Raw genomic sequence first — 6,000 nt, forward strand, 5'->3', positions numbered from 1 at the left:
GTGTCTGACTCCATCATGAGCTTGGAGGACTGCATCCATACATCTCTGACATGACTCAAATCACTGATTAATAAAGTCGTCTGGAATGGCAAAGAAAGCGTTCCTGCAGGACTCCCAGAGCTCATCAAGACTCTTTGGATTCATCTTAAATGCCTCCTCCATCTTATCCCAGACATGCTCAATAATGGTCATGTCTGGTGACTGGGCTGGTCAATCCTGGAGCACCTTGACCTTCTTTGCTTTCAGGAGCTTTGATGTGGAGGCTGAAGTATGAGAAGGAGCGCTATCCTGTTGTAGAATTTGCCCTCTCCTGTCATTTGTAATGTAATGGGCAGCACAAATGTCTTGAAACTATAGGCTGTTGATGTTGCCATCCACTCTGCAGATCTCTCAAACCCCTATACTGAATATAACCCCAAACCATGCTTTTTTCCTTACCAAACTTGACTGATTTCTGTTAAATTCTAAGGTTCATGTATGATCCAGTATATCTTCTGCAGTATTTCTGATGATTGGGATGCAGTTCAACAGATGATTTATTGAAAAATCGACCTTCTGCCACTTTTCCAAATGATCAACTAGAAGTCAAGTTATTATTTGTTGCTCTTACAACTGGGATTGACAAAAAAGACTTTTGTCAGGTAGTGTCATGCCATTAAACAAAAAAAAACTGTCCTTCTAAACCAAAATCAGAGGGGACTCTCATAGACGTAATGATATTTCTGCTATGCAAACCTTCTCTCACTCTACACCTAAATCCAACCCTCACAGGAAACAATCTGCACTTTTACATTTTTTCAAAGTACTTTATTCTGTCTGATTTAAAAGCATGTTTACTCAACCTCAATTTTGTCCCTACGAGTCTGTGTGCATTCAGCTTTAAGTCCTCACTAGGATATAAAGACAAGTACACACACACTCTCTTCTCTCTATCTGACACACTGGGTCAAGACCTCGAGCCGCTGAGCTCAGTAATGGGGTCGATTTCAGGGCAGTGGATTCGCTAAGAGTCCCCAACTGAGAGACCTCTATGCTGGAAGCAGGTCTCCAAGCGGACCCTCATAACCCTTCAATCCCCTCAGCCCCTCCGCCCGGCCTGTCAGACTAATAGAGACGCGGCTGATAATCTGGCTCTCTGCGGGTCTGCTAGACTCTCTCAGTGCTGCAGGACACAGTTAAAGGCAGTCAGACGTTCACCAGTGCGCTTTTAAAAATACACTACAGGTCAGATATATGAACACAAACATACGAGAGAGATGAATTAAAAGGGAACCAGTATTTGTTATTAATTAGTGATGGGAAGTTCGGTTCATTTTACTTACTCGGACCAACGAGGTGAACAAGTGTTTGCTTTTAATTTGCCAAGATATTATTGAAATGTTCCGAGTTGATTCCAAACACATCTACAGTCGTGGCCAAAGGTTCGAGAATTACATCAATATTGGAACTTGGAAAAGTTGCTGCTTAAGTTTTTATAATGGCAATTTGCATATACTCCAGAATGTTATGAAGAGAGATCAGATGAATTGCATAGTCCTTCTTTGACATGAAAATTAACTTAATCCTGAAAATAAACCCTCTCCACTGCATTTCACTGCCGTCATTAAAGGGCCATGACACCCCCCACTTTCGGTTCAGGTTCACCTCAGATTTTTACATTTACATATAAATTTAGCAATTTAGCACAGTGGTCCCCAGCTTTTTTTTCACCGTGGACCAGTCTACGGTTGTCTACGGTTGAACACAGCTATTGCGCTAGTGCATCCAGGTAAATCATGAACAATCCAGTGCGTATGTGCTAGTTGCACTATCGCGGTCTGATTATGTTTTAATCTGTGCCAAACATCTTAACTGACGAACATATTAACAATAATACAACCACATAGCGGAATTAAATGTATGCATTGGCATGTTACAGCCCTAATGATTATGATTATGTGAAACTCCATATAGATACATATTGCAATGATTTCAGGTACTTACTTAGCGATGCACGCACACATATATGCACAATCCTTAAATTCTCTGCTGACTTGGACTATATAATACCTGTTTTATAACTTTAAACTATCAACAACCACCACTGAGCTATATTCTATCGTTTCTTCCCACTCCGTGGTGGATTTTGGCATAGTCCATTTCATGTGAGATGACGGGGGTGAGTGGAAAAAACCAAGTCGTGGGGGGAATATTTTCAACAGAAATAATTTATGATATCTAATGTGGCCCGGTACCAATTGTTCCACAGACCGGTACCGGTCCGCGGCCCGGTGGTTGGGGACCAGTGATTTAGCAGACGCTTTTATCCAAAGCGTCTTACAAATGAGGACAAGGAAGCAATTTACAAAACTATAAGAGCAACAATGAATAAGTGCTGTAGGCAAGTTTCAGGTATGTAAAGTATAAGAAGCAAAACATTAGTAATTTTCTATTTTTTTTTTTTGTAATAGAGTTAGCGGTAGAACCAGAGAAGCAATTGCAGATTAGGAAGGGAAGTGGAGACTTTTTCAAAACATGCATCATAGTGGGCGTGGAGCTCCGCGAGCAAAGGGCAAGAGTGGGTGTGGCCAGCAGAGCAGGGGAGAAGAAGGGGAGCGAACAACTGTTGTCAGTCGGTTCCCAAAATGAGGAGACCCATGATTTTATAGTTTACAAAAAGTTACAATGCAAAGAAATAAAAAGTAATTTAATGCCCTGCTACATTTGTAATTTCATATACACATAAATACAATTTATATAATTATAAAGATAATCGTGTTCATATAAACACTAAATGAGGACTTTTCCCTCAATCCCCGGGTCTGAATGAAGCAGGTGTCTGCCCTGTCTATTTTAACCATTAGCCCTGCTGGTAATCTTGAGGATTTAGGCGAAGATAGCAGCACGGCGATGTGTCTAAATGTGGACGAACTCCGGATAAAAGAAAACGTCCGCTATTCTCCAATTCTTGTACTGCTCTCCCGACATAAAATGCTTGCAGCACACACACAACTTTGCAGTATCGGCCCTGACAGGATCATGGGGAAAACATTCAACAAACCCCGTGGATCATGAAAACAAACACATACGACCCTTCATGAACGGCTAAATACTCCATGCCGTGGGTCCGCGGACGCGTCTCACACAGTCATCAACGTAGGATTTCACAGCTGAGCTGAGATTAGCACTGGCAGCCAGGTCTGCTTTGTCTTCGGAAAGCACGTGCTCTCATGAATAATTAAGAAGCCGGCTCCTCTCATAGGATAAGAAAACTCTGCTATGAATAATGAGAAATATAATGAGAATAATGAGAAACCGACGCGTCATCTTTGCACTTGCAGTTCTTCCCTACGTTGCCGATTTTGATCGCGCCCCAAAAATCATTTTAAACCCGGAAGCTGAAATTAGCTGAAAAAAACTAACAGGTGCTAACATTGTCTTAACTGATGCTCAACACACAAAAGTCTGTTAAAATCTCAAAAAAAGTATGCAAAGGTTTTGTGAACTTTTAAAGGACCTGCTGAGATCATTTCAGTAATCGTCTTGTTAACTCGGGTGACAATGTTGACAAGCAAAAGGCTGGAGATCACTAAGTCAGGCTGATTGGGTTAGAATGGCGGACTTGACTGTTAAAAGGAGGTTTATGCTTGAAATCATTGTTCTTTCATTGTTAACCATCGTGACCTGCAAAGAAACGTGTGCAGCTATTATCTGTTGCCAGCTGCTAGCTTTCTGCAACTCTTACATGGTCGCCCACTGAAGCTAAGCAGGGCTGCGCCCAGGCAGTACCTGGTTGGGAGACCACATGGGAAAGCTAGGTTGCTGCCGGAAGTGCAGTTAGTGAGGCCTGCAGGGGGCGCTCAACCTGCGGTCTGTGTGGGTCCTAATGCCCCAGTATAGTGACGGGGACGCTATACTGCTCAGTGAGCGTCGTCTTTTGGATGACACATTAAACCGAGGTCCTGACTCTCTGTCGTCGTTAAAATCCCCGGATGTCCTTTGAAAAAGAGTAGGGGGTTTCACCCCGGCATCCTGGCCAAATCTGCCCACTGGCCTCTGTATATCATGGCATCCTAACCTTAAACATATCATAATTGGCTTCAGCACTCTGTCTCCTCTCCACCAATGAGCTGGTGTGTGGTGTGTGGTCTGGCGCAAAATGGCTGCCGTCGCGTCTCCCAGGTGGATGCTGCACACTGGTGGTGTATGAGGAGGTCCCCCCCCATTGTGTAAAGCACAACAAGATTTTGGAAGATTTTTTTTTATAAGATATATACATGTTAAAAATGCAAGCATTTTTAAATAAGTATTTTTATAGGAATGCATAGTAGTAAAAAACGACACCCTTATTCATATGACAAAACCCAAAACAATGATAAACAGAAGGTGTAACGATATCATAATTTTACACCTGGGAATGTAAATGACTGATGACTCACGGAACATTTTTCACTGCCGCTCTTCTTTGTTTTTAATTAATTACTAGAAATGAAACGTCAGATCAATTCAACCTGCTGAAATGAAACCACCGTCCCAAAGGAATGCAGTATAGGTGAGAGGAAAATTAAATAAAAGAAGTTTGATTACTGCGCCTCACAAGGTGAACTCGAAAACAATCCAGCTCCAAAAACAGAGAAAAAAAACAAGAGAAAAACTGTATTCTGAAAACAACGATGCTATTTAAAGGGGCCATTAACTGAGAAATAAAAATTCCCCTGATCTTTTGGCATATTGGAAGTCACTGCCTTATAAAAACATTCAGTAAATTTCAGAACTTAAACATTTTTCAAGTCTAAATACAGCTTCTACTAAATTCAATCTGCCTAAACAACAGGTTGTGAAATTAGTCGTTTTATTAGGTAAAAGTTTTTAAACCTGCCTCCACAAAAGTTAACACGACCATTACAATGATAAATGAGAGTAGTACAAACGAAATTGGGACGTACTACATGAACTATTTGTCATTACCACATGACCTACCAGGGATGTATAAACTACTAGAGACCCAGACTTAAGTAAAAGTAAAGGTGCTCTATAAAACAGTGACCTGAGTAGGAGTTGAAGTGCTCTTCAACTAAGCAACATATTAAAGTACTTTACATTTTTTGTACTTAAGTTTTGCAAGTAGTTTATTTAAAAATGTACTTCTCAAATACGGAAAGTAAAAGTACAAGTATTGTGTAATGTAGTTATTAAATAAGCATTCACAAGACATCATGTTGGTTTGTTTATTTTAAATAGCTTTTTTTGGGGCACGTGATTAAGCAGAACGAAAAGAAACATGGCTTACGATACAGTTCTTTTCTCGCGCTTGAACCACAGGTCTAACAGATTATAACAGCTTTAACACACACCTTTCAAAGTTTTGTGTCACAAAAACACTCCGTAATCCACTCAAAACTCTATTAAAAGTTTCGGATGGCAAATTACCGGTTGTAAACGCTATGGCGCCCTCCATGCAGCAGCCAAGAAAAAGGTCTAAAATTGCAACAAGTAGGAGTGTGAATCTACATGGTCTCACAGTTTGGTTCGGTTATGATTATCATGCCATCGACTCGATTCATTCGATATCGGTGCATTGACGATGCTTCCCATACATAATTAGATTTTTTTTTTTCTTAGCAGAACAAGAATTTTTTTAAATTAAAATCATTAAATATATTTATATATTATTTGTAATACAATTTTGTTCTTTAATACAGATATTTGAGCTGTACCCTTAATTTGATCCACTCAAAGAAAACACTCTTTCTGAATGTATCAAACAAATCTCCAACACATGCACAGAAGACAGCATGAGCATTAACCGCAAATAAACTAATGTCAATATTCTCCCGCTTGCTTTTTGAGCGCTGACAGGCACCCTAATGATTGATTATTGTCTTCATCTGCTCAACAGAAAGGGCTGTGATTGGCTTTAGAAATGAAAACACTATTCCCCGATGGCGGGAAGAACAGTCGCGGTTACAGTCTGTATATGCATAATACGCGGTTATCACAGGTAATCCATAATAGACACAA

General features: G+C 40.4%; 1 protein-coding gene across 3 annotated transcripts in view; it reads right to left on the reverse strand.

Moving 5' to 3' along the window:
- The window catches only part of dock1 (dedicator of cytokinesis 1), a 525,870-nt gene that overhangs the window by 124,380 nt on the left and 395,490 nt on the right, over positions 1-6,000 (reverse strand).

This window comes from Danio rerio, chromosome 12 (genome assembly GCF_049306965.1).
Source record: "Danio rerio strain Tuebingen ecotype United States chromosome 12, GRCz12tu, whole genome shotgun sequence".
Lineage (NCBI taxonomy): Eukaryota > Metazoa > Chordata > Actinopteri > Cypriniformes > Danionidae > Danio > Danio rerio.